Below are 27,871 nucleotides of genomic sequence, written 5' to 3' on the forward strand. Positions count from 1 at the left end.
CAGGTCATCTGGGAAGAGGCAAACTTAATTGAGAAAATGCCTCCATCAGATTAATCCGTAGGTAGACCTGTGGGGCATTTTCTTGATTAATGATTGATGTGGGAGGATCCACCCTATTGTGGTGGGGCTACCTGTGGGCAGGTGGTTCCCAGGTAGTATAATAAAACAGTCTGAGCAAACCATGGAGAGCAAGTGTGTGTCCTTCCTCCTTGGTTTCTGTTTCAGTTCCGGCCTCCATGTTTCTGTCCTGCTTGAGTTCCTGCCTAGGTTCCCTTCACTGATGGATAGGATGATGAATAGGATGATGGGCAAGCCAGATCACCACCCTTCTCCCCAAGTTGCCTCTGGTCATGATCACTATCTTAGCAATAGAAAGCAGACTAGGACACAGGGTGAGTATGAGTGTCATTTCCATAAACAAACAGCTTCTGCTTGCACACTGTGAACTAGGAGGCACAGACAGAAGTAACTTACACACATAAGTAACAAGGCCTCACCAATGAACTTAATGATGTAGATCGGGAACACAGAGGCACACAGGCATGACATGAGCATGTTGGAAACTTGTGTATCAACTTTTGAACATAGAAGACCAGTGAAGGGTACAACTGTTTCACCTGCCTCCAAAGGAGTGATACAATACTTTGGGACAGGGACACAGTGACACTCGCTGACCATCTGGTGCTTGTGTCATGGGATGGGATGGACAGGTGACAAATTTTCAGCTGTCCCTACGGTATTAGCTCACCACCCTCCCCTCCAATCTCAGTCTAAAGGTATTGCCTTGCCTTAGCCTGTCTTGCAACCCATCTTCCTCTACTTGGCCTGCCATGAAGGGCTCTGTGAACCAACTTCCAACCACTTCCTGATTAGACTTATGAGTATCTCTTCTACCCACCACAGTGATTCTCTTTACATCTTTTTGGTTCTTGTCTCTGCTGTTAGTAGTGTCTTTCATGCCTTTGCCATTCTGTAACCACGTATCACTGTATGAAGTGTCCTGTATGATCTTTGAGTTGATATTAGTAATTGACCTTGAAGTAAAAAAAAACAAAAACGAAAAACCCTGGGATTGCCAATGGGCTCACTGGAAGGACAAGTCAGCATTCCTTACTGAATCATCACCAACAAAACTGGAAAACTATGAAGCTTGTGAATGTCTTATCCCATAGAGACTAACATTATGGAAAGAGACAAAGGTGTCCACTTATGATTCTGACACAGAATGCTGCCAGCATCCTCTTGGCAGACTGTTTGCTGTCCTCACAAGGTCAGAGTTTGGCCTTCATGCTTATAGGTTGTATTGTTCCATGCCTAGAATACCTTTCTTCCTGTTTCCTCTGATCCACCTTTCAGCACCCGTCTCTGCTAAGCCCATCATGTTATGGCCCCTCCCCATCACCTTCCTTGAGCTTGAGGATGACTTGATACCTTTCAGGGGTATTAAGGTGGCCTGTGGTCCCAGACTATCTGCAATCAAGCTTACAGCTGAGCTATAGTGGTAGTTAGGATGCACCGAATTCAAGCATGCTTTTGTTCATGAAAATGCCTGTTCAAACAGCCCATTATTTATATTTAGATGTATTAATAAATTTTATTAAACTAAACTCTATTCTTGTTTCATTTTATTCTGTTTTTCCTGTTCTGGGTCCTGGGTATTAAACTGGGTTCCTCCATGCAAAGCACATGCTTTGCCGTTCATCCCCATCACTGCCTTCTTACTTGGTTTCTTGAAACAGGATCTTGTTATCCTGGAAGTTGCTATGTATATCAGGCTGGCAGCAATCCTCCTGCCTCTTGAGTGGTTGGCTCTATTTTACAGTAATCCCACGTAACCTAGGTGGCTTTGAATGTACTATGTAGCCAAAGCTATCTTTGAACTTCTGATGTTTAAATGTTAGGCTTATACATGTGTATTAGAATGCCTGGCTGGGCTACAGACTTTTCCACTTAAAATTCTCTTTCAATTAACAAATTTATAATTTTTGCATACATATCATGTAGAAACTCACTGTATACTTATTCTAATAAGTGAAGTACTTAGCCACAAAGCAGTTATGTTGGAGTATGATGTCATAAGGCTTAAAGACTTAAGGCTTGATGACACAAGGCTTAAAGGCCTATGTTGTCTTTCTGCAATTAATAGTACCAGTCACCCTGTGCACTGCTGTGCTTCCTTGTTATAATTTATCTGCTTGCAAGTTAGTAAATGCCTTGCTGCTTAGTGGTATTAATTTGGATGTTGGCCATTTAGTTTCCAAATGTTGATCATATACATTTGTATTTAGTAATGTGCGTTTGATATTTCTGAACTCTTAGACTTCATTTCTCCTTCCCTCCCTCCCTTCTTCCCTCCCTCCCTCCCCTCCCTGCCTGCCTGCCTGCCACTTTCCCTCTTGCTTGCCTCAGGGTTGGTGCTCAAACTCAGAGCACTGTGCATGCTAGTCAAGCGCTCTGCCACTGAGTTTTGCTGTCCGACCTGTTTTTTTGATACATTTCTGGCTCATTATGTACTTTACAGTAATTGATCACATATCTTGCAGCCTGTTGACCTCACCCCTATAGGATGTAAGCATGCTAGAAGAAAAATGATCTAGGCCAAGTCTAGAAAAGTAGCCAGAGTCAATTGAGTCTACACACAATGGTGCAATCAGCCAAGATCCTCCGAAAGCACATGTCCACAGTGGCCCTGCTGACAGCTGATATGTATGGAGTTGTTCTCTGAGAAGCTCTATAGAGAGAGCGCCAATGTGCAGGGTAATTATGTCAGCTGTGGGCCAGAGCCTGCTCAAGTGCAGTGAATGAGGCCAGCCACAAATGGGGACAGCGCAGTGAATGATTCTTTTGTCACAAGGTAAAATCAAGTACTAGAAAATGTTCTTTTTTTTTTTTTTTCTTTTTTTCGGAGCTGGGGACCGAACTAGAAAATATTCTTAACAAAGGTGTGGACATAGCACTGTGGAGAGTGTTGGAAAGTTTTCCTTCAGTGACTAAGGTTTTGGCTCAATGAAGCTAGATGTTCCAATAATGTATTTATAGAGAAAGGGGTCCTTGTTACTTCAAAAGTCAGTTTCCACTAAATCTCTCTTCAGAGTGCAGCTTAATGTCCCTTGGTAGGACTAAAGGAAAGCTTGTTTATTTCTGAGACAGAGCTTCATGTGGTGCAGATGAGCCTGCAAATTGCTGTGGAGCTGAGGATGATCTTGAACCTGTGAACCTGCCTCTCATCTCTGGGTACTGGAGTTATGGATATGCATCACAGGCCCAGAGATTTATTTTTTTTTGTTTTTTCTTGTTGTTGTTGTTGTTTGTTTTAAACACATATTTATATCACAACATATGAACATAGAATATATTCTCTGTCTGATCACTTTCAACTGTTGGGATTTATAGACTAGGCCTCATTTGATTAGAGTGTATTAATTTTGGTTGTATGCCAGTAATAATGGCGTCACTTATTTAGGGTTGACTCTTAAAGAAGACAAAGACTTGTAGGCTAATTAGTGCAGATTTATTTTGCAAACTCAGATCAAACTGGCCATCTGTCTTTGAAATGTCACTGTTAACCACAGACATTGTCTGTCACAGGCATTGGTCACAGTAGTAATCCTCTGAAGGCCAGGAACTGCCCACACTATAAGTTGACAATGATTACTTATGTGCATAGGGCTGGGGGTGTGGTCCTGTGGTGAGTATGGTGTGGAGCCTGAGGATTAGCAAGATGATGACACCGTAGGTGAAGACCAGTGCCTCCCAGTCTGTCAACTGAGTTCAGTCCCCAGGATCCACATGGTGGAAGGAGAGAAGTGACTGCTGCGAGTTGTCCTCTGACCTGTTCGGCGTGTGCTTGTGCGCAAATACATAAACAAACTGTAGACTGTAAGACTAACAATTGTAAAGAATGCAGAGCAAGCGTTGTGAAGTGACATATCCCCAGCCCCTCAGAGTTTAGGAAAATGTTAAGTAATTCTGATTCAGGCTCAGATGATCCAGTGACAGAAGATAAGGGGAGCTATCCAAAGGGATTTGACAATGGCAGTTATCATCTGAGTTGAGATCTGAGAAACACCTGTGTAGAAGTCTGGCCCGGAAGGCCTCCTAACAGCAGCAGATGTTTGCACACTGTTACTAAGTGCTGCTGAGAACAGTTCTGGGTTCTTGGCTGACAATAACTTGATGCAGCTGGTTCTGTCCTCATTGCCCTGTCACAGAGAGGCAAACCAAGGGACAGAGTAGTTAGATATTTGATACACCTACTTAAGTAGCTGACCTGGAGTTTAAATCAAGGTCATTTGATTCCAGAGAGATCTGAGACTTGCAGAAGATAAATAAGGACCAAAACCAACCAACCAACCAAACAAACAAAAATTACTAAAGGAAGATTTCTGAACTGGGTATTGTGCCAAACACCGGGAATTCCACGATTCTAAAGGCCAAACCAGAAAGGTGGCAAGTTCAGAGCCAGCCTTGGCCTCTTAAGGAGCTAATGTTAAAAACCAACCAACCAAGCAACAAAGCCTCCAAAACCAAAACCAAAAGAAAATGAAAAGAGCCACAAAAGAAACAAATAAGCAAACAAACAAAAAACAACCCACCAAACTACACAAGAACAGAATACCTACTATGTTAAAAACATACATTTGAGAAGTAATAAAGATGTGGTTTTATTAAATGAATTTATTTTCAACAAGGTCTTTTTTTCTTTTTCCTGTTGCATACACTTCTGTATGAGTAACTTTATTATTAACTGCTGATGAAGATTAGAACTTTCCTGGGACCTTCTGACAATACTGTCTTGCTCAAGACTCTTTCTTTCTCTCCAGTGAAGCCACCTTTGGAGTTAGCTGTTACTCTCACTGTATCTGTCACCTTGACTACAAACATGATGTTCTTTTGGTCCAGACCCTCAGATTTTAAAAGTAGCTTCAAGCTGAGAAAAAGTCATTTTCCAGTTCGTTTCTATGAAAAATCTCCATCTCCCACTGAAAATCATAGTCCAGGAGTGAAGCAACCACATGCCCGAACTGCAGGGCCATTGAAAGGCCACAGGGAAGCGCCCGTTGGTCGACCTTTTTATCATCACAACCCTGAAAATGCACAGTCCTGGAAAGGGTGGCCTCTCTGTGCACACGTGAAATCTCTTAAAGGAAGAAGGGCAATGTTAAGGGAGCTGAGGTCTGATCACCAAAAATCAGTACAACAAAAACAACCAATAATGAATATTGAACACTAGGATTCATATTACCAGATGTTCTAAGAGATGGAGTGCCAGTATTCAATTGTCATTTTGAACACCACATTATAAAAGAACTATTTTTAAGAATAAAAAAGGATTGAGGGAAAAGGAAAAAATAAAAAAAGAATTATCTAAACCATCGAGTGACCCCCGTTTGTTCCTGATAAACTTCAATCGTGTCTTCTTCCTCCATTCCCAGTTCTTTCGGAGTATGATTATCAGCAATTCTCTGACCTTCAAAGAGAAACCTGAGTGAATTCATTGGAACCCTGGCTTTGACAGTGTGACTCTGAGTTTCTTGAGATGTGCTGTCATTTTCACTTTGAAATGTATCTCACTGCTATCCTGTCAATAACTTTGAGTTTAATGTATTCTCCTTCCTTCTTATCTCCTAAGTCCTCAGTTGAAGGTTTTGCCTCCTGATCAGACCTGGTTATGGCGGATTCACCCAGGGGTCCCCACACCACAGTGGCTTCCAGCAAGCAGAACCACACTCTGAGGTTTATAAATCCATCTCTTCTCCTTCAACAAGGTCTTGCTGTGTAGCCCAGGCTGGCCTCATAGTCCAGGCTGTCAGAGTACCAGGGTTACACTGGGATGACAGGCATGTGTTATCACTCGTGGACTCAGTGAGAACTCATCAGTTCTCATATATCCCGGATTGACTCTAAACATGATATTAGGCAGGACGATCGATGATAAAACTGGGATAGGTTTGCCATCACTTCCCAAGTGCTGGGAATTCTTGTGTGTGTCATCACATCCAGTTTTAATTGGTGCTAGGGATCAAGCCCAGGGATTCATACTTGCTTAGGCAAGCAGTGTAGCCAGCAAGCTCTACCCTGACTCCTTATTTAAGGACCTTAATAGACTTCATTTTCAGGGTCCTGAGAATACTTTAGACATAAGGCTATGGATCCAGTTTAGTGGTACAATGTTGCCTAGTGTGTATGAGGCCATGGCTTTAGTTTCCAGTCCTACAAAACAAACAAAACGTTTGGGATACAGAATGTTTGGCCATAACCATGCTCTCCAAGGAAACCCAGAGAGTGAGGTTAACCCTGGAGAGGTGAGAGATGAATGACCCATGCTCTTGAAGAGCAAAGGCTAGGAAGATATGCCTTTTTTTTTTAAATACACACACACACACACACACACACACACACACACACACGCCAAGCTTACCCTATAGCTGTCAGCAGGTTTCCCACCCTTGGGAGACTTGACTGTCATGGGAATATCTCAGACAGGATAGGAACACACTAACTCATCAATCAGGTCATTGAAGTTCCTTGTGAGGAAGCAATTTGTGTATATAAGAAACTGGACCATGGGGTTGGGGATTTAGCTCAGTGGTAGAGCGCTTGCCTAGCATGCGCAAGGCCCTGGGTTCGGTCCCCAGCTCCAAAAAAAAAAAAAAAAAAAAAAAAAAAAAAAAAAAAAAAAAAAAAAAGAAACTGGACCAAACATTTGTCAGGCTGTTTGGTTTCTCATGGGGAAAGGTCATTTAACTCCCATTTCCATAAGGAGAAAGTTCAGTTCCTTGAGGGTGGGACTACTTTCCCAAGGCCACTCAGCTGCCTGGTGATCTAAGTAGACCAACTTTTCCTTCTTTTCTCTGCCCTTCTTTACTGCTGCTCTTGCAGAGTGAGGGTGGGGCCTTGAGTTCAGATCCCAGCTCTGCCCTGATCCTGTGACCCTCATCCCTTTACTGAAGATAAAGGCTGAAGGAACTGAGGGCTGAATTCATGTCCACTCTTCCTTCTAGTTAGGCCTTTTAATGATCTACATAGTTCAAAAAACTTTATTTTTGAGACTGTCTCACTGTGTGTTTCAGGCTGCCCTTGGATTCAGAAAGTCCCTGCTTTAGCCTCCTGAGTGCTGGGCTTCCAGACATGTCCCACCACTGTCAAGAGACTCCCCTGTGGTTCTGGGTGACTTTACAAGGACATTGCTTAAAGTTCCAAGGCACAGGAAGGATTCAGGGCCTCAAAGAACCCTTCCTGGCTCTAAACATTTTGAAAATGATGCTCCTAACTTTCCTGGTGTCCCAGTTGTGAGAGCAGTTTTCTGTTGCTGTGGTAACCACACTTCAGTAGCCCTGTCAGGAAATATGATGGCACTTCTGTTTAATCTTGTTCTACAGTCATGAAGTAAGGACACAGCTCCTTTCACAGAATCCTACAAAGCGTATGGCCTGTAATGGTTCTCCTCACTCTGATGTCTCAGGACCTGCAGAAGAGTACAACTTCCTTTTCTGGCATCACCCATTTCCATGTGTACCCACACAACTAGCTTAATAAGCCTTGAGAAAGATAAACATTATTATTATTACTTTTTAAAGAGGGTCTCATGTAATTTAGAATGGTCTCCAATCCTGCTCTCTACCTGAAGATGACCCCGAATAACTCCTGATATCCTGCCTTTACCTTGTAGACAGCATAGCAGATTACAGCACAGGCCACCATGCACAACTGCCCCCTGTCACATTGATCATTGTGCTCCGACATTAGGGACATAGCACTGAGCAGATCCCAGACACTGCACGTCAGTCATACTGTGCTTCCCTGGTCCATTCTCTTTGACAACTATGCCTCTGTAGCGTTTGTCCACAGACTTCTTCCCTTCCACTGTTTTCCTTTTCACTCAGAAGCAGAAATCATCAGAATACAACTTCCATCCTCCCCAAGGCCCACCTAACTCTTCCCTAGCTCCTGCCCTGTCTCCCTCCACTCATCCTTCCTGTTCCACTGTGGCTGCCCACCTACCCCAGCGCTGCACTCCCTCCTGTTTCCTTCTCTCTGTTTCCTCAAGGACAGTGCCACAGGAAAGTTTCCTGCTCTTTGTGCTGTCAGTTTTGCCTGAAGTCCCTCTGGCACCCAGGTTATTATTTTCTTTCATTAAATAAAAGTGCCTTCTCTAGATTCCGATTTCCTCTTGCCTCTAGCTAGTTTCTTTTTATCCTTTTCTGTCCATAGACTTTTTCATCCTCTTAAAGTCGACCATTTGAGTAGGTTGCTTGCACTCAGTGCCTGGTGTCCCCTCTCACTGGAGTGGCTTAGGCTGCATGCTCCATGTACTTATCTATAGTTATACTTTATCCATAGGATGAGGCTTCTATCAACAGCTCCCACCTCATCAGAAGCTCTTTATCCAGCCAGTGTTTTGGGCCTCAGTTGGGGTCTTTCAAACATAGTGGGTATTTTAGATACAGCTTGTCTAGCAGGGAAGCCACAGTCTCTGCTAATGCCTTGGCTTGTCGCCTACACTGTTCCTTCGGGGAAGTCATTGTAGGATCCTTTATTATTTTTTTTAAAGAATTATTTATTTACTTTATGTATATGAGTACACCATAGTTGTCTTTCAGACATACCAGAAGAGGGCATCGGATCCCATCACAGATGGTTGTGAGCCACCATTGTTGCTGGGAATCAAACTCAGGGTCTCTGGAAGAGCAGTCAGTGCTCTTATCAGCTGAGCCATCTCTCCAGCCCCTCATTGCAGCATTTTCACACCCCCTTTTAGCTTAGACTCTGTTTAGCATCTTCCCAGCCTTGTCATCCTTGGCACTGTCACCAAGGCCTGCCTTCCTTCCTCCCTTCCTCCCTCCCTCCCTTAAGGCATTTATCCCTTACTGTTTGCTGTAGCCTCACAGTGTATATTCTATTTATTTCATTCTTTTTTTCCTCGCCTACTGGATTATTTCTCAACGCCAAGGACCACTGGCTAGTCCACTACCCATTTTCAGGGCCCAGGGCACAGCTCTGGGCATCTTTTGGCTTAAATTCATTGTAAATCTTCCAGAAAGCATTTCTAAAGCCCACTATCGATCTCACTCTCATGCTTTCTCTTAACCTGTATTTATTATCTATGTCTGAGTGAAGGCCATGTAATCCGTGTCACAGAGGCTAGAGAGGGTTTTACATTCACAGTGTAGCTCTGTTTGGAACCTTGTTGGCCTATTGCCTTCTTGTAAATCAGCAAATCAAAGGGGCCAGTCAAGTGGGGATGTGATGATGTCAGCATTCGGTGACTTCGTTATTTATGTTGTAGAGTCATTTTTTGAAGATCTGAATCTGTCTGTGGTGCAGTTGGCCACTGCTTTCATACTCCTTGCTTCAGTTCTGCCTCTCTTGTTTGGATAATGAAGTCTGCAGTGTTCCAAATGTGAGCTCATTTAGATTCTACAGTGAAAAGCTAGGGTGTTTGACAGCTTACTTAATCCAAGTCATTAATTATATTGTCTAAATGTAACTGTTCAATGTTTTACTAAAGTCCTTTGAATCCACGTTCTGTTTGCATTAGCAGTCAAGGGACAGAGCCCTGATTTTGACCAGTTTGCCAGGTTGTCCAGGCTGATCTGAATTCCTTGTATAGCGTAGGCAAGCCTGAACCATGTGGCAGTCCTCCTGTCTCAGCCTTCTAAATGCTAGGATTACAGGGCTGCTCTGCTACACCTGACTAAAGGTTTTCTGTGAGCACTGCTAGTTAATAGTGTGAGGTCCCGAGTCGGACAGAATGCTGGCGTAGAAAATCCTGACTAAGTGATCACCGCAAAACTGACTTTTTGGCTGAATCTAAGGCACATGCCTTTTAAAATGTAATTTAAATTTAGTGATTAAAAATCTCCCACTTCCACCCCAGAAATATTTTTCTTTTTGGCTCCTCCTCAGGAAACCTTATTAGATTCCCAGCACTTACACTGGTGGGCTCTACAAGAGCAACACGCATTGAATTAAGTTAACGAATGAGCCGTCTCTGCAGTCCCAGGTGGAATAACGTTTTTAGAAGTTAGTTGAGTTGGCCGGATAGCCATGGACCACCTTCAGACCTGACACTGTCTCCTAGCTGGAGTCCCGTTGTTTCTTTCCTGGGTATGCTTATCTGGTGCCTTCTTCCTCTGAGGGGTCTGCACCAGTCTCTGGGGACCCTGGAGTTCACAGTGCTTGTCTGAGGTAGTTATGTTGGAACCAGAATAAGCCCAGTAGAGTCTCCTCCCTCCCCTCCTCCCTCCCTTTCTCCCTCCCCTTGTGTTTGTTTCTGTGTGTGGTCTCCTATGCAATTATGTGTTCACAAGAGAGAAACTCGTGATGGATGGAGTGTTCTCATAGATTTCTGTCTCTCCAGATACATTATCTGTTCATTCTATGTAATCTAAAAGTTTTATGACAGACATATTAGCTTAGCATGTGTCCCTTTCAGGCACATTTTTGTTCGTATACAACTCAAAGCATACTATTTAAAGAATGAAGAGGAAGGAACACTGGAATTTTGGCATTTGCTGCTAGCAGCCTGGACCTCTCACCCAGAGCAGAAAGTATAAATGTAAGTCCAGAGCAGTCCTATTTCAGATCGTTTCAAAATTCTAACCACTGAAATTTAGTGACACATGGTATTTCCAGCCCTATATGAAGCATAGACCCCTGTTTACTGGGTGCTCTTTGTTCTAACCCTCTTAAACCTGGACTACCTCAGGCTTTACCCTGCAGAGCTTGAAATTAATGTGTGTGTGTGTGTGTGTGTGTGTGTATGTAAGTGTAAGTGTAAGGACAAGGTATATACCACCCTTAATGGTAGTTGCCGATCACATGCGGCTCCTTGAGTACACTGAACAGACCTATCCGAAATGTGATGTATCGTGAGTATAAAATACATGCTTCACAGACTGCGAAGAGAGAATGGGGAGTGTTTCATTGATTATTTTGTATTGATTATCCGTAATATAATTTTAGTTATGTGCAGTTAAATAAGTTAATATTATTACTATCATTCTTTTAGATTTTGGGGTCAGTTCTCTTTCTTTACTCAGGGTGGATTTGAACTTATTGTGCAGTCTAGGCTGGCCTCAAATTTGAGGCTAATCTCTTACCTCACTTTCTGGAGTACCAGGATTTCAGATGTAAATTTACATTCCTATTCCCTCCTTCTCTCCCTTCTTTTCTCCTGCCCTCCCTCCCTTCTTCCCTACCTTCTGTGACTACAAGACAGTTCAGACTTATAAACACACAGTTTTTGCCCTATGGCCTTTTCCTTTGTTCCGTGATATTCTAGGTCTCGCTATACTTGATGGTGAGAGAGAATTAGTCTGTTTGCCAGGCCGTGGTAAAGCACAAACATGAATGTAGGCAGTGGAGGTCTGTTTTTACGACTCTTGTGCCTCCTAAGTCCATGTTTACTGCTCATGCCAGCATCTTTGGTGTAATGATTAGAGGTTGCCTTTGCCAGTCACTGATACGTCAACTGATACAATCTACAGACATTTTGGAGAGAAAAATGCCCCTAATAGATTGGCCTGTGGTCCGTTTCTTGTTTGATGATTAATGTAGAAGAGCCCCTTTCTATTTGTGGGTGGTGCCACCCCTGAGCTGGGGTCCTGTTCTTGGAAACCTTCAGTGAAGAAACTGCTTGGACTTTTGCGTAGAAACATTATGGAACATATTGGGCTCTCTATTGGCCACATAGCAATGGCAGAGGACAGGAGCTGGAGAGAGGATCTACTCTATCACCAATGAGAAGGGTGAGCCTGCTCGGAGAGCCTGGCTTTAGTCACAGACACACCTCAGGTCATGCTTAGGATGTGACAGGTCAAAAGATCACCAGGGAAAGTGGCTGCTGTTTAACAGGATCCCGTCTGGACATCTGGCCTCTCTTCCTGTATACTATTGATTATTATATAGCCTGCAATACTAACAGAGGCATTATTATAGCGTGTGATTATTATTATATTATGTGTAAGCTGTTGTTATAGCTTTCTGGAATATGATGGGCTGGATGACTCTGACCATTGATTGATTCTCATTTGCTCATCTCAGTGCCCCAGGGGATAGATGCTCAGATTCCTGTTTTTCAGGCACAGGCAGTCAGTTAGGTGGTATAGCCTGAGAGTGTGCAGAGGTGTCTCTGGAGACTAGATCCACACCACTCATTTTCTCACCTTTGTGTTTCTTGTTTTTTTTTCTCTTCTGTCACCTGTGGAACATAAACTCTCCTCTGAAGTGACATTTTCATTAAGGACACTGGGCCACATCACTGAGTGCTTTTTATCCCTCCAGTTTGAGTCAACTGAAGGATGTCTGGCTTGTCACTGTGGTTTAGTGGGACTTTGACTATGTGTTTTCTCCTTCATTGTTTCTTATGTACAGGTTTCCAATTTACAAAGTTTATTGTCAGCACTTGTAATGCGGGGACATTGTGTATCTCTCTTAAAATGTCAAAAAGACTTAAATTCAGCAGTGAGTGAGCTCATCCAAATGGGCTCGTAGACAGTTTAATTAATTCCATTACTCCACGTCTTAGTCCATTGAGTTCAGGATTGATCTACGTGGTTTTTAACTAGGGCAGTTTGGTCTACAGGGACCACCTCTCCCGTGGTTGTCACAGTCAGGTTTGAGATGCTAGCACTGTTAGATGAAAGATGTGTCTGCACTGGGTATTATGCTGGCAGATGCCCATAATCCAGCCCTCCAGGAGCAGGAGGATTGCTAAGAATGTCAGGCTAGCCTGGGCTATATATAGTAGACTCTGTTTCAGCACCCCTCCTTCCCATACTATCTGTGTATAGATCTCAGTAGTGCTGAGGCTGAGGAATGGTCTGGCAGTGTTCATGTGACAACTGTCTCTAACCACACAGCAGTGTGTATCGGGGCACTTGGCTTGCAGTTTCCTGGAACAATTCTGCTCTCCTGTGATAGAAACAGCTCCTTCCTGTTTCAGTCTCATCTGCCCCAGCAGGGGCTGGAGCCTACACCTAAAAGTCTTGTGACCAAGTTGCACTGGATAAGAAGGTAAATGTCAGCATGCTCATAGGGTGGAAAGACAAGTTTCTGATTTTCCTGTATTTGAAATAAAAGCATTCTTTACAACAGCCATGCCTCAAAGACTTAATGAGAAAGAACATTATCTTCTAATCACCGATGTTTCCTCTAACGTTCTCAGAGAAATAGCGTCTGCCTATGGACTGGAGGGTATATCCCCACATGGTGAAATGCTAGACTATGGGTTTCTGCTCACTTAGGACTTCATCTTCTTGGCTCTTTTAACCCAGACTCTCTTGTGGTAGTCACTGGAGAGCCGTCCTCATAAAGCTGGCACACATGCACCTAAAGGTATTCTAGAACAATCTGCATTCCATAACCCAACACCTTCTTCTTGGACATCTCTGCAGCCAAGATCCACAGGCAGATGATGATGTAAAAAAGTCACCTCTGGAAAGTGCCATCAGGGACATCTTGTGTGCTTCTGATTTGTCTTGTGAACAAACAGGGTGTGGAGCTGCCAGTGGGTCCAGTGCCTCACATTGCCCTCTGACCTGGTACCTGGATCCGCTTTCTTATGGCGTCCACATCGATCAAATCTGTCTCAGAGTGCTTCAGACCTCACAGAGCAAGTACTGGAGACCTGTCATCTTGACCTGCCTGCAACATATAGGTGCAGGCTGGCCTCAAACTATCGTAGCTGAGGCTAGGATTCCTGGTGTTGTTCAACCACATCCAGTTTATGCAGTGCTGAGGATCAAGTCCAGTGCAATGCTGGCTAGACAGCACTCTGCTGAGTTACACCCCAAGCCGAATAATACCGACCCCCCCCCCTTTTTTTTAAAGGTCCCATGTGCTTAGGCAGAGCATCAAGGCATCTGAAGTGTGTGGTTTGGGATGAAGGAGAGACAGAGACTTATCCACAGTGTAGCTAAGTAAACATTTCCCCCTAAGCTTTCAGAACTTCCTAAGATAGCGCCAGCTATGGGCCAAAGCATTCAACACATACTTTGTATTCTAACCACTATCCTGGCTACTGTATTTATGCTTTTTATTTTTGTTGTGTTAGTTATTATACTAATGGTTTCATTCACATAGCGCTCTCTGGAATCTAGAGGCCAATCTCAGATGTCTTCCAGCAGCTGGCTAACTTGTTCCTGATACAGCTTCTCTCACTTACCTGGAACTAGCCGAGAAGAATAGGCTGGCTTCAGAGACGCCTTCAGCCCCGACTTCCCAGAGCTGGGATTACCAGTACACCACAATGTCTAGTGTATGTGGTATGAGAATCAAGCTTAGATCCTCACACTTAGACAGCAGGCACTTTACTTCTGAGCTGTTGTCCCAGGCTCCTTGAACCATATTTCACGCCACAACTCAGTAGTATTAGTATGTTCTCACTGCTGGCCATAGATCTGAACTTTCTCATCTTGTCTGTGGAATACATTTTATGGCTGAATAGGGTGACCCATGTCTTTGTAATATTCTTGCCTGCTTCTTGTGTTTCTTGATTCTCACTTAGTACGAGGACCAGATTTCCTATTCCTGTGGGACAGCTGGTAAGTGAGTTCGCTTCAGTAGGATTAGACCATGCAAGCTTACTAAGTGGGGTTCAAAGTAGAGGTCAATTTTAATGAGTCAGGGAGGACTAAGGATTCTTGGTTGCAGGGAGTCAACTTCACTAGGCATCAACATATTCTCTGATCATATTCTTACACAGGGCTGGCAGGAGCAGCATGCAAAGGCGTCTTTCCTAGCACCCATTCTTCCCTCTTCCCTCCATATTCCCCTAAGGATTCTCTAGTCCTGAACACACCTGGCTCCATGCTCTTATCTCAAGGGGGCTGCAGCCTGGCAGACTTCTTCAGCCCATGAATTCAGTGGTCATCAGCCTGGAGCCCTGGCTACCTGCCTGCCTGGCCACACACCTACTCGGGAAGGGTGCTTTCTCCTCAGGCTTTAGGATGTGGTATAGGAGAGTGAGGTTCTTCCTGGATCCTTTGACCGTGTCTTAGATCCTCCTGCCTCTACCTCCTGAGTACTGGGATTAAACATGAGCGCCACCATGTCTGCCTGGCCACTGACTTTATAGATAGGTTGTGGCTCTCACTGCAGAATAACTACTTCAGTGGGCTTTTTAGGGCTGTGATAGATACTTTGTTTTAAGAGTGCTTTATTTTTTGTGTGTGTCAGCCTAAAACATTATTGTCAGTTACTTGAATTTTTTCCAAAGGGGTTCGCCTCTAGAATGAAACAGATGAAACTGGTTACATGGGATTTTCCAGTGGGGACTGGTGGTGGTGAGATTGCTTGTGCTTTACAATCAAGATAGCAGCATTGAGGACATAACTCAGACCACAGCACTTGTGGCTTGTGGCATTACTATTTTAGCTAAGGGGAAGCCTTCAAAAGCTGGTTTTGGTCCACAATGACTTAAAGGCAAGTTTCCTAATGCAGGGAGGCCAATGATGCAAGATTTTTGTTGCTTCTTAAGGGAGGGATGCTTTGTGACAAATAGTTGATAAATCAAGTAAAGGAATGGCCATTTCAGCAATGTTCATGAAGGTGGAGGGATGTGGTTTGGTGGCCATATTGTCTTTGACTGAATGGTTCTAGTTGCTTTGAATTTCTAGGTGGCTCCCCTTCAGTGTTTCAGGTCCTCTCTCTGAGCCTCAGTCAGTCTAACTGAGCTGATTGTAAGCTTTGGGCTCAAAAACACAGGCTGACATGCAGCTCCCCCCCATACCCTCCACTTTGTCTGTATAAGGCCTTCCACAGAAGGGCCTTCCATGTGGCAGAGGGGAATTCTAGTTGTCAGCTTGATTGGTTTCACAAATGCTGAGGGCTCAGGGGGTCTCTCCCCTGGGGGTGTCTGTGAAGGTGTTTCCAGGGAAGATTAACTGGGGAAGGAGGACATATCCTGAATGTGGCGAGGGTCCCAGGCTGAATCAAAATGGAAGGAGAAAAGCATTTGCATGCTGCCATGTCCTTCTCTGCTTCCCGGTCTGGGAACATTTGAGCAGGAAGTCTTATACTCTGCCGCCTTGCCTTCTCTGCCATAATGGATGCCTTCAAGCCAGGAAAAGCCTTCCTTTCTCAGTTTGTTACTTGTCATAGGAGGCATTATAATTGCATCTTGTTGCTGGTCATGTTAGACAGTAGATAGCAAGTGGCAATAGGGAGCTTTTGTTTGCCTTGTCATTTGTCATCTATGAGGTGAGGCCCTACAAAAAGGCCCTCATCCAACCAGACACAGGCATCTTGAGCTTCAAATTGCCTCTACGAGATAAGACTCTCTCACACAGGCCAGAAATGGAAGCCTAAAGACTTTCACTGCCTGTTATGAACAGACACATTTTGAGACGTGAGGCTGGAATCTTTTTTTTTTTTTTTCTTTTTTTCGGAGCTGGGGACCGAACCCAGGGCCTTTTGCTTGCTAGGCAAGCGCTCTACCACTGAGCTAAATCCCCAACCCCGAGGCTGGAATCTTTTAAGTGGCCTACAGCAAGGCAGTGATCTACAATGGCAAGACAGGGAATCAACTTCTCAATCAATACCCTGCTTGCTAATGAGCAATTTGAAGTCAAATGTGTTATCCTATAAACTGGCCCTGGACTCAAAGCCACATACAAAGGTATTTATCACAGGGAAGACTTTGTCTGGGCTCTAGCTCCTTTCAGCTTCCTGGCCTGTGGTTTGTGTTTGGAATTTGAGAGGAGACACACTCTGATGACCTTCTAAAGTAAAGAAGACTCAAGAAACTCAAGTAGGAATCTTTTCCTATGGGCTCCCTCATGTGCTCAGTAGGGGTACCCCAGAGGGCAGCTTGGGGGCATTTTTCTGATTTCTGAATCTGAGGGCATTGCTTCCTTTAGGAGTGCTCAGTTTAGTTGTTAGTATTTCTTTCCTACTGTGCAAATAGAAGGTTGCTGAGTGGCATAGTCGGTTAACAAAAATGACAGTGTTTTGTCTGAAATGTAAAGGAAAGTTGAAATGTTTGACTTGGTTTCTTAGAACTTAGAATTATTGGCCTAACGAGCAATGCTAGAACTTCTAGTGATGTGTGGCAGAGCCTGTCACCTTTGCACCTGCACCTTGTCCAATGGAGATTGCTAGACAGGCCTCATTCTAAGTGAGAGAATCAGTTCAAGGTCAGCCTTGGCTGTGTAGCCTGTATAGCAGCTTTGGGGTTAGCCTGGGGAACATGAGACCCTGCCTCAACAAAACAAAACAAAACAGCAAAACAACAGGATTTCTATTCCTGCACAAACATCATGATCAAGAAGCAGGTTGGGGAGGAAAGGGTTTATTCAGCTTGCACTTCCACATTGCTGTTCATCACCAAAGAAAGTCAGGTCTGGAACTCAAGCCGGTCAGGAAGCAGGAGCTGATGCAGAGGCCATGGAGGGATGCTACTTACTGGCTTGCTCCCCTTGCCTTGTTCAGCTTGCTTTCTTAAAGAACTCAGAACTACTAGCCCAGGGACAACACCACCCACAATGGACTGGGCCCTTCCCCCTGTAAGAAAATGCCTTACAGCTGGGTCTCATGGAGGCATTTCCTCAAGGGAGGCTCCTTTCTCTGTGATAACTCCAGTTCTGTCAAGTTGACACTCAAAACCAGTCAGTACAAAAACTGAAAAGGAGGAAAAAAGAAAGAGAGAGAGAGAAAAAAAATGACCGTTCTGCTTTCTTGAGGGTGAGGGAGGGCCTTGTGGTACATTGTATCCCTTTGTTCCAGTCTTGCACTCACTGGCTTTCACACCTTCCGGGAATGTGCAGTTTTGTTAATAGAACCATGGATTAGGAACAGAGATACCTGGACTTTTCCTGCTTGCCAGGGAATTGGATAGTCTCTGTGAATGACCAGAGAGGGATGAAGGGAAGGCTCTGTCTTTGTAATAAGAGATATCACAGAGGAAGGATGGGGAAGTTAAGGTATCTGAGTTCTGCAAGGAGAACGTCCCCAGAAGGTCCAGAAGTGAAGCAGGTAGGTGTCCAGTTTCCTACTGACCTTTGCAGGTGCTGAAACCCAGGCCTTCTGAATGATGGGCAAGTTCTCTGCCTCTGAATCACAGGCCTGCCCTCTGTTGCAGAGCTGGGGCCAGTGGAGGAAAGGAAGAGGGCAGCAGTGTGTGTGTGTGTGTGTGTGTGTGTGTGTGTGTGTGTGTGTGTGTGTGTGTGTGTGAATGAATAAGAATGACATCTAATGATACATGCATAGAATGCCGTCATGAAACACACGACTTTGTGTGCTAACTAAAAGAAATTAATTTAAAAAAAAAAGAAAGAAGAGATCAGAAATTTCTAGCCCAAAGCACAGAAGCTGCAATCAATTTCAAAGGAAGCTGAGTTTTGGCAGATCAGTTTTTTACCATTTGTGCCTCTTATTATGACACAAATACTGCCTGTCAGTACTTGACATGTGTTATATATTCAGGAATTAATAAGGGCTGGAAAGCCAAGAAGGGAGTGTGTATTTCATGACTACATTTTTGTTTGTTTGTTTGAGGCAAGTAGACCTTAAACATGTTTGGCTGAGGCTGCTCTTAAATCTCTGATCCTCCTGCCTCCACCACCCAGATGCTCCCAGGGTCACAGCATATACCACCATGCCTGGCCTGATTGCTTCTTTTTTAATCATAGAACCCTTTACCTTTTTATGGGCAACATGGTATTAAAAGTTGGCTATCCATTACACAATAGGTTATCGAGAGCTAAGGGAATCACTCTGGTGTTTGTACTAAACTTGGTTCTACTCTCCTGTCAAAAGGAGGGTTTCACAGATTCTCCTGCTTCAGGCTTCAGAGTTGAGATAACTTTTGTTTTGGATATGTAGATAGTTGGCTGCTAAATTTGTCAAGATTTGTCCTGATTTGCTGCTCTTAGGTTGACTATTCTTAGAACTAGTCCTAGCAAATGACTCTGAATTTAATAATTCACTTTTATTGTGTGTAAATTTGTGATATGGCTGCATGTTTGTCTGTGTGAGTGTGTCAGATCCCTTGGAACAAGAGTTAAAGACAGTTGTGAGCTGCCATGTGGGTGTTAAAAATTAAACCTGAGTCCTTTGGAAGAGCAGCCAACACTCTTAACTGATGAGCCATCTCTTTGGCCTGACTCTGACTTTAGAAAGTAGCTCAGTGGGTAGAGAAAATATTTTTGCCAGGGTACTAGATTGTTTTTCTTGATTGCACATTTGTCCATTGTGTGCTAACGAGAGAGGAAGGTAGAGATGCTAAAATACAGCTGTTCTAGTTATTGTGTTCAAGAGGAAGAGGGGTTTGGTATGAGGGTGGGGCTGAGGATGGCTGCCCTGAGATCACTCTTACATCATCATACCAGCTCACCTGCGGGTCATGTGGGGATGTGCAGGTGGCCCACCCACACAAGCTGGTCCTTGTATAGCTGGGGTGCCAGGGAAGTCTTGAAGGGGAAGTGAATTCAATTGCTGTTTGAAACTGTCTTGCTTTCTGTCTTTCCCAAGGCTGTGTTCTCCTGCCTGGGTGGTGGACCTGGCTGTGTTTCAGTGCTAGAGACCCCCTTTCCTCTAACCAAAATTCTAGACTTGGGAGTACTTGCTTGGATGCCCATTGAACAAGATGCTTTGTAGAAGGATAGATGGGTGAGGTGACGTTAATAGATGCTTATTTAGTTGGTGCTACCAGAGGATATGTGCAGGATTTTAATGTTCTGTGATCCTTCACTTTGGAACATTTTAAGGACTTAGAGTATTACTGAGAATACTTGGGCAAATATTGGTTCAGGCCACAAAGTATTTTTCCCCCTTCCCCCCAGACCCTTCCACATTGTTGCCCATGTTTGTCATTCATACAGAAAGCTTTGGCCACGGTGGTTATCCTGAATGAGGCTTTCCTCATCAGTTACATAGGGACCCTTTGCCTTTGTCCTGGCCATTAGGAAAGTCTAGAAGGCCATCATTCTAGAGTCTCATTAGTGGGAAGTAGGAAATAGCAGCCTGTTTTGTGGGTGAGAGGAAAACTTGACCAATATACTAAGAATACACGCCCAGCACTTCTTTTTTTTTTTTTTTAAGATGATGAGATTTTCTAAAACACTTATTTGAGATAATTATAGATTGAGTTCATCTGCCAGAAATAACATAGTGACCTTGAGTTCGACTCAGTTCCTTCAAGAGTGGCACATTTATGGTGACTAATTTCTATGTCAACTTGATTGGATTAGGAAACCCCCAGAGCCGTAGTGAGACGCTCCTTGGGGTGTGTCTATTTTCAGAGAGGTTAAATTGAGGAGGGCAGAGCCAGCCTGGGCAGGATCATCCTGTGGGCAGGGAGACCAGATGGAGTAAAAATGGAGGGAAAACCACATCGACTTCTGAATAAAACCAACCTGCGTGAACTGTAGGTCACGCTGCCTTTCCTGCAGGATGGGGCTGTATTCCTGAACAGTTGAGTCAAAACAAACCCTTTCTTTCTTCAGTTGCTTCTCCTAAGGTGTTTGGTTTCTGTAAGGGGAAAGTAACCAGTGCAGTGTCCCAGAGCAACACTAAAGTTTGCACTGAGGAAATTCACATCCACGTTGTCATTGATCTGCCTCTCGAATCCTCAGGTTTCTAGAGTACTCTAGTGTGCACTGAGCTCTGTACAACATTATCACAAGAAACTCTCGTAGTTACCATTAAAAACCGCAGAACAGTTCCTTCTCTAGGACCCTGAGTGATCCTTTTATAACCATAACCACTTCTTTCCCCCCGACTTCAGTCCCCAACCCCTGACAACCACTAATTCTCCATGTCTATAATTGTATCCTTTCAGGAAGATTCTATAAATAGAACATGTGGTATGTATCTTTTTTTGAGTTCCGTTTCTTAATAGGCTGGCTATTTGAATCTATTATTTCCCACCTTTGCCACAGTCCCACAAATGGATGAGTTGCCTTTCATCCCTGAGGCAGTGAAGTTTCTGTCAGTTAGAGGGTCAGGAAGCTGGCAATCCAGGTATACCTGACCCTCAGCCTTGCTGCTCTTGCAAAAGACTTTGGTTTAGGTCCTCAGTAGCTACAACCACCTGCAACTCCAGGTCTGGGGATCTGATGTTCCCTTCCTCTCTGAAGGCTCCTAGAATGCATGTGGTGCACACAAACTTAAAACACACATGTAAACATAAAACCAGTAAAATGTAATAAAAGGTAGGTAGATAGTTATGGCCCCTTCTCTAGGACACGGGAGAACATCCTGTTGATATATGTCAGCCTATTACAGGCATATTCAGAACATGCTTCTAGTAGTGACTTCCCAGCGGAAGATGATTAGCTTTGGGGAACCCTTTGGGATGTAAAGAAAATTAACCACTGGATTTGGGTAACTGAGCCTTGCAAACTATCCTAGAAGTGTTTAGACTTCTGCTAAGTCGAAGCCCGCTCTCAGTGTTTGCACAGCCCGCTATGTAATTATACATGTGAGCATGCTATCGTGTTTGCTGCTACACTCTTCAATTTTGCAGTAGAAGTATTTTCACTTGTTGGCTGCTACTGTGTAAATTGGTTTCTCTTGTACATTGGGAAAACAGTGCCATTCTCATAGCAGAGGGCGCAGATTGGTTCTGTGATCGAAGCAACCTCTTGGTTTCAATTCCCTCTGCGTGTTTATGTGAGTGCTCAGACGGGAAAATGAAATAAGTGTTGCCTTAGGGATGCTTTAGGTGATGTGTACTTCAGCTACAAAGAACAGTGTGGCCTTTGAGAGCGCTGGACTGGTAGGGTAGGTGCTTGCTGAGCTGGCACAGGTCTGCTCTCTTTGTGGCTGTGCTAACGGTTTGGGAGGGCAGCTGGGAGGAACAACTAGGGCAGTCATCTGTGGCTGGAAAAGGTGTCCTAAGTTAGGGCTCGCCCTGTGGAGATTCCAGCACTCAGAGCTGTTTATGATGTAACTGTGTTTGTCTTTCCTGTTAGTGGGTTCAGCGTGCATTAGGAGATCAGGAGTCAAGGCCTCAAGAAGGATGAATCAAAGGCCAGTATTATTACTGCAGCAAGGAAGGAATTCATATTTGGGGTTAGTCAACACTTCAGTAGCTCAGTTTTGTCATCTTTAGATTTTATGTCTTCTGTGTCGGCTCCTTACCTTTCTGTCAGCTAGGGAAGAGGTCCAGAGTTCAGTCATTTGGTGCTTCCTGATGCTCCCTGGAGGACCTCAGAGGACTGTGTCTTTGAGGGTACTGTTAAACTTAAATAGCAAACAGAGGTCAGAGATGGACAATTTCTGAGAATGATCTTGAGGGAAATAAGTTCAGTGGAGTTCCCTAAAGCACAGCACACTCTTACTATTTCTTGAAATAATTTCCATTTCCCTGCCCTGGCAAAGCAGGCAATTGCAAAGAGACTGAAAAAGAATTGCAAAGCCATTGGGTTAAATCCACCCAATATGTTGCTTTTAGAACTCTGGAGCAGGCGGTGAATGCCTCCTAACCATGCATATGATCAGGGTCCTCAGATGAAAACCAGGGCAGACAGTCAACACGGGTGACCCAGCCAGGTAGTCGCAGAAAATGCCATGTACAAGGACAGCACATTGGTTTGGCAGTTCCAGGTTTTTCCCATGGAAACATTGAAATCTGATAACTTTGCTTTTGTGTTCTTTCTTGACACATTTCAGAAATGGTTGAAATACCTAGATGAGGATTATAATTATTATTTTTTTTAAAATAGAGTTCTTGCTTAGGAACTATGGTTCACATTGAACTCCTGGTCCTCTTGTGTTGTCCTCCCAAGTGCTGGGATTATAGGTGTGCACCCCTGTACCCAACAGGGTGTAGAGTTAAGGAAAAGTTTACATTGCTACAACGATCCTGAATATACTTTAATATGACAGCTTAGTGTTTGTACACTTACGCTTGTCCTAGACTCATTTGTTATCAAAATAGTTGGACTGGAGAGATGGCTCAGTGGTTAAGAGCACTGACTGCTCTTCCTGAGGTCCTGAGTTCAAATCCCAGCAACCACATGGTGGCTCACAACCATCTGTAATGAGATCTGATGCCCTCTTCTAGTGTGCCTGAAGACAGCTACAGTGTACTTACAATAAATAAATAAATAAATAAATAAATAAATAAATAAAAATATTTAACTGGACAAAATATGTTGCGTTGCCTAATATAATGCCTAGAGTGGTAGAATTACTGATTCACAGAGAATTGTCAATTTAACAAAATGGTTGTTAGGAAAGCTTTGCTTCCTCCCTCCCAGGGTTTACAAGGAACAGCCTATGTGGCCTGATTCTCTGTGATTTTTGAATTTAAATCTGCTCTTATGATCATCTGCCCATCTGCCACCGATTTGATAAAACTGAGGATTGACCTCAGGACCTCATTTGTGCCAGCCAAACACTTTAGCACTGAGCTGTTCCCCAGGATGCTTTGGTCTATCTTGGGTCCTGTTTTGAGGATGGGTTCCAGGAAGGGAATCAGAATAACTAGGTTTCAGCTCACAGCATGCTCAGTGCCGTAGACAGCATTAGAGTGAGGCTTCATTGTCTCGCCTGCCTCTGGCTCTGCTCTAACACATCTATCCAGTTTGCTTCCTTGAAGTTGATGGCCACACTGTATTTTGATTTTCTTTTTCCTCAAGGTCTTTCATAAATCACCATAACTGCTTCTCTTGGATTCCATTTGTACTCTCCTTGGAGGCTGCGTGTGTGTGTGTGTGTGTGTGTGTGTGTGTGTGTGTGTGTGTGTGTGTGTAATACCAGAGCTGCCCACCCCCATTCCTTCCTAGCCATCTGTCAGCTCTCCAGTCTCTTGTTCTTCACTGAGCACAGAAGGGAGGTGGAGAAGTCTCTAAGAAGTTGTGGACTCTGTGCCCTGCAGGGAGGATTGGGTCATAGTAGCTTCGTTCATCAGTAAAACCCTTCTAGGGAGGACCGGTTGTGGGTTAAACCCCTACACTCTGAAGTGCCAGAGTTACTTGGGTGTGGATGTTCTTGTTGGCTTGGAATTATTGTCAAGGAGGCTGAAAGGTCCTTGTTTGTGATGGAGACACAGTGGCTTGCTTTTCTCCCCATCCCAGAGCTGTAGAAGCTTGCAGCCTTGCAGGAAGCCTGCTTGTTGCAGGAGTTTTTCCTCTGGATATGAACCAAGCTGGTACTTTGGATGTTTCTGCTTCCCAAGAAGGTGTCGAGGCATTTGCAGTCCTGGCTCTGTTCCTTGTGTGTCCTCTGCTGAGCTGATTTTTCCTGTCACCTTCTTAAAGTGTAGGGGGCTTTACCTTAGGCCCCCCTCAGCATGCTGTTACAGTATGTGCTCAAAACATACCAGGTTCCTACCTCCTTCCAAGTGCACTAGAAGTCGGGGAACATATCCACAGGAATTAAGCACCGGAAACTAGCTCAATAGGGGACCTTCTTCATGCTTTGACAAGTGAATATTTTTATTTCAGATCTGGGAACTCTGCAGTTTCTGCTTCCCCACCCCCCATTCCCCATCCCCCAGCTCTCTTGCAGCTAGAGGCAAGAGGGGGAAGGTGAAGGAAGGAAGGGGTTTCTTGGGTTGCTTGTGCTCCCACTTCTGTGGGAAAGCTTTATGACGCACATCAGCCTGGGGGTGACTGTCCTTTCACCATTGTTTATTTTTGAGACTATATTTAGTTGTCAACTGTGAAAACATAGATGGCTTCAGTAGTAAAGGAAAATGAATGGGAAGTAATTGTGAACGTCTGCCTGGCATGATTACTTGTGGAAGTGAAATTACAGTGTGCATTTTGCTTCTTGTGTTTGCTGTTTGGGTACCATTCTGAAGGAGTTTCCTAACCCGTGCATTTGTGTGGCTTACAGAATGCTGTGGGGTCTTTTCTGTAAGCCTGATGTGACAGTGCATCTTACAATCACAGCAGTTGGGAGGCTGAGGCAGATGCCCACAAGCTTGAGGCCAATCAGTGGGCTTCTTAGCCCACAAAGCCACACAACACAACCCTATCTGGGAAGAGAAAAAAAAAAAAGTGGGAAAATGAAAGGAAGCTAGTATAGCCAGGTTTGTTCGTTTGTCTGCCTTTGTTCACTAAGCAGGCATTACTGTATGCCTTCAGGGCAAGGTAGTATGTTGATGTGCTTTGGACTCAAACAGACTCTGGTGGGCACTCTGGTTCAGCCACTTTTAGATCTGGGAACTGTGCAGTTTCTGCCCCACCTCTCCCAGCTCTCTTGCAGCTAGAGGCAGGAGGGGGGAAGGTGAAGGAAGGAAAAGGGCTTTTTGGATTCCCTTGTGTTCCCAGTTCTGTGGGAAAAACTTTATGACACACATCAGCCTGGAGCTGAAGAAAGGCCTCGTGGTTAGTGAATATCCTGTCTGAGGGAAGGACTGCTTTTAGAACTAAGATAATGTTTGTGGGGATTGCCTAGCCATAGTTGCTATTAGTGTGATTATTGGATTTATTGAATTGAGAACCCAAAAAGTAAATGTGTTGAGTCCTGACTTTTTGGATCTTTCAGACCATAAGGTTGTGTCTGAGACAGAGGTGGAGTTGGGGGTGGGGCAGTGGGGATGTCAGGGGTATCCACTTCCTGTGGTCTGGTGGGAGGGACTTTCTGGAGGCATTGAGATTAAAGCTGTCACACTATTTATGGCCTAGGAGCACCATCAGCTTCTTTGTGAATGGCCCACGTGCAGTGGTGCATTTTTCCACATCTGGGATTTGGAAAGGACCTTAAAGGATATAGGCTTTTAGAGAGGTGGAAGGTGGACACTCTTGGTTTGGTGGGACTAAACAAGGTTCTGCAGAGCATGTGAGGTCTCCCAGTGGTGGGAGAGACTTCGGCCTGGAGCAAGTGAGTAAGGGGCTGGCTTCATGGCTAGCTTCTTTCTCCCCACTGCAGGGTTCCTTTTTGTTACCTGCTTAGGAATTTACTCTTCTTAATTCATTTTGGAGGTACTATCGTTGGATCTAAGTCGACATTTTAAGTGTGTTTTGGTATAATCTTGGTAGATCTCAATTGTGAAGTAAAACTGGAAAAATCAGTAGAAAAGAACAGGTTTGGTTATCCTGTAAAATTACCTATAGTTAGTACATCCTCTAAGTTATTCACAAGACACAATATTGGTCTTGCCCCATGCAAGCATTTGCTGTCAGCCTTAAGTTCAACTCCCTGATTTCACATGGTGGACTGAGAGACTCCTGACAGTCGTTCTCTGACTTTACAAATGTGTCATACCATGCACATTCACATTAAATTAAAAAAAAAAAAAACCACGTCGCATTTTATTAAGTGTTCAGTATCACATGATGCACTGAAACAGATCTGAAAGCTTTCCTCTAAAGAGGCAGAGAACAAATATTGAGACTTGCCATACAGTTCTGTGGTATAGACTCGGGCCTGGTGTTCAGTGTACACAAGCATTATTCACAGGGACTGGTCACTTTATAGTGAAAGCTTTATTTACAGAATTGGGCCTATTTAGGTCTCTGAAGTGTTTACTACTCCAAAGGAAAGCTATTTTGTCATCAAGAGAAAGTAAGTTGAAATTAAAATGGGTTGAATCACATGATAATTCCACAAAGGCAAAATGTAGTTATTTTTACTCCAGCTGTAGTGTGCCTTTGCCAATGGTTTCATCTTCAGAGGCGTTAGTTACACATGGTCCTCTGGGTGTGGAGGTCCAAGTATCTAATCTCAGCACTAAGTAGGTAGAGGCAGAAGCATCAGAACTTCAAGGCCATACTGGGCTACATAGTGAGTTTCAGGCCATCCTGGGGCATAAGCGTTCTCTTCAGAAACAAACTGATTTGTCTCAGTCAGAGCTTCTATTCCTATACAAACATTATGACCAAGAAGCAAGTTGGGGAGGAAAGGGTTTATTCAGCTTACACATTCACATTGCTGTTTATCACCAAAGGAAGTCAGTACTGGAACTCAAGCAGGGCAGGAAGCAGGAGCTGATGCAGAGGCCATGAGAGATGCTACTTACTGGCTTGCTTCCCCTGGCTTGTTCTGCTTGCTTTCTTATAGAACCCAGGACTACCAGCCCAGGGATGGCACCACCCACAGTGGGGGCTGGGGACCGAACCCAGGACCTTGCGCTTCCTAGGCAAGCGCTCTACCACTGAGCCAAATCCCCAACCAAACTTTTTTTTTTTTTTTTTTTTTTTTTGGGTCCTCCATCTTGATCATTAATTGAGAAAATGCCTTACAGCTGGGTCTCATGAAGGCATTTCCTCAAGGGAGGCTCCTTTCTCTGTGATAACTTCAGCTTGTGTCAGTTGACACACAAAACCAGCCGGTGCACTCATTGACTTATTTTTTTCTTTTTTTTTTTTAAAAAGGTACATTTAGTTATCAGTGATTATCTGTAGTTCAACTGGAAAAATCCGGAAAAAAAAAAACAAACCCTTCATTTAAAATTGCGTGTCATTCTGCATAGAGGGGCATTCTGTGACTCTGTCCTCCCTTCCCTTCCTTCCTCATTTGTCTTCACTCCTCCCCTTTTGGAGACATGTTCCCCGGTACCTCAGGCTGGCTCTTGTGCTCACAGTATAGCTGAGGATTACCTTACACTCTGATCCTGGACTTGCTGAGTGCTGAATTCACAGGTGTGTAACACCCCTCCTTCCCCCCCTCCCTTTCCCCTCCCCCTCCCTTCTCCCTCCCTCATCCACCTCTTGCACAAATGCTTTCTTTTTCTCCACCCAGCAGTTACCCAGCAGTCGTCAAATAACTCAGTTTTTACTTGATTAAAGATCTTGAAGCATGGAGAGTGAATTTTGGCAGTTGTATTACAGTATATTGTTAAAACTTCTGTATTTTATTATTGTTGTTGGACTCCTGCTGTATTTATAAATGAAATGTTGTTATAGGTCCCTGGAAAGCTTCAGGCATCCCCTGGGGTTTGGGAATGCATTTTGTCTACATATTGGGGAAC

The 27,871-nt window shown here is 44.1% G+C and overlaps 1 protein-coding gene and 1 pseudogene across 19 annotated transcripts in view; one reads left to right on the plus strand and one right to left on the minus strand.

The window, feature by feature from the left end:
- Positions 1-27,871, plus strand: part of Carmil1 (capping protein regulator and myosin 1 linker 1) — a 280,386-nt gene that overhangs the window by 54,924 nt on the left and 197,591 nt on the right. Inside the window, exon 1 of one of the 19 annotated variants that reach the window (XM_063276424.1) lies at positions 5,498-27,542. The exons of the other annotated variants lie outside the window; for them this stretch is intronic. The gene's annotated coding sequence lies outside the window, so the exon portion shown is untranslated. Of the gene's footprint in view, positions 1-5,497; positions 27,543-27,871 lie in introns of those variants that run through there. 19 annotated transcript variants of the gene reach the window in all.
- On the minus strand, positions 5,092-7,746 carry Sumo1-ps1 (small ubiquitin-like modifier 1, pseudogene 1; annotated as a pseudogene).

The sequence above is a fragment of the Rattus norvegicus genome, chromosome 17, assembly GCF_036323735.1.
Source record: "Rattus norvegicus strain BN/NHsdMcwi chromosome 17, GRCr8, whole genome shotgun sequence".
Taxonomy (NCBI): Eukaryota; Metazoa; Chordata; class Mammalia; order Rodentia; family Muridae; genus Rattus; species Rattus norvegicus.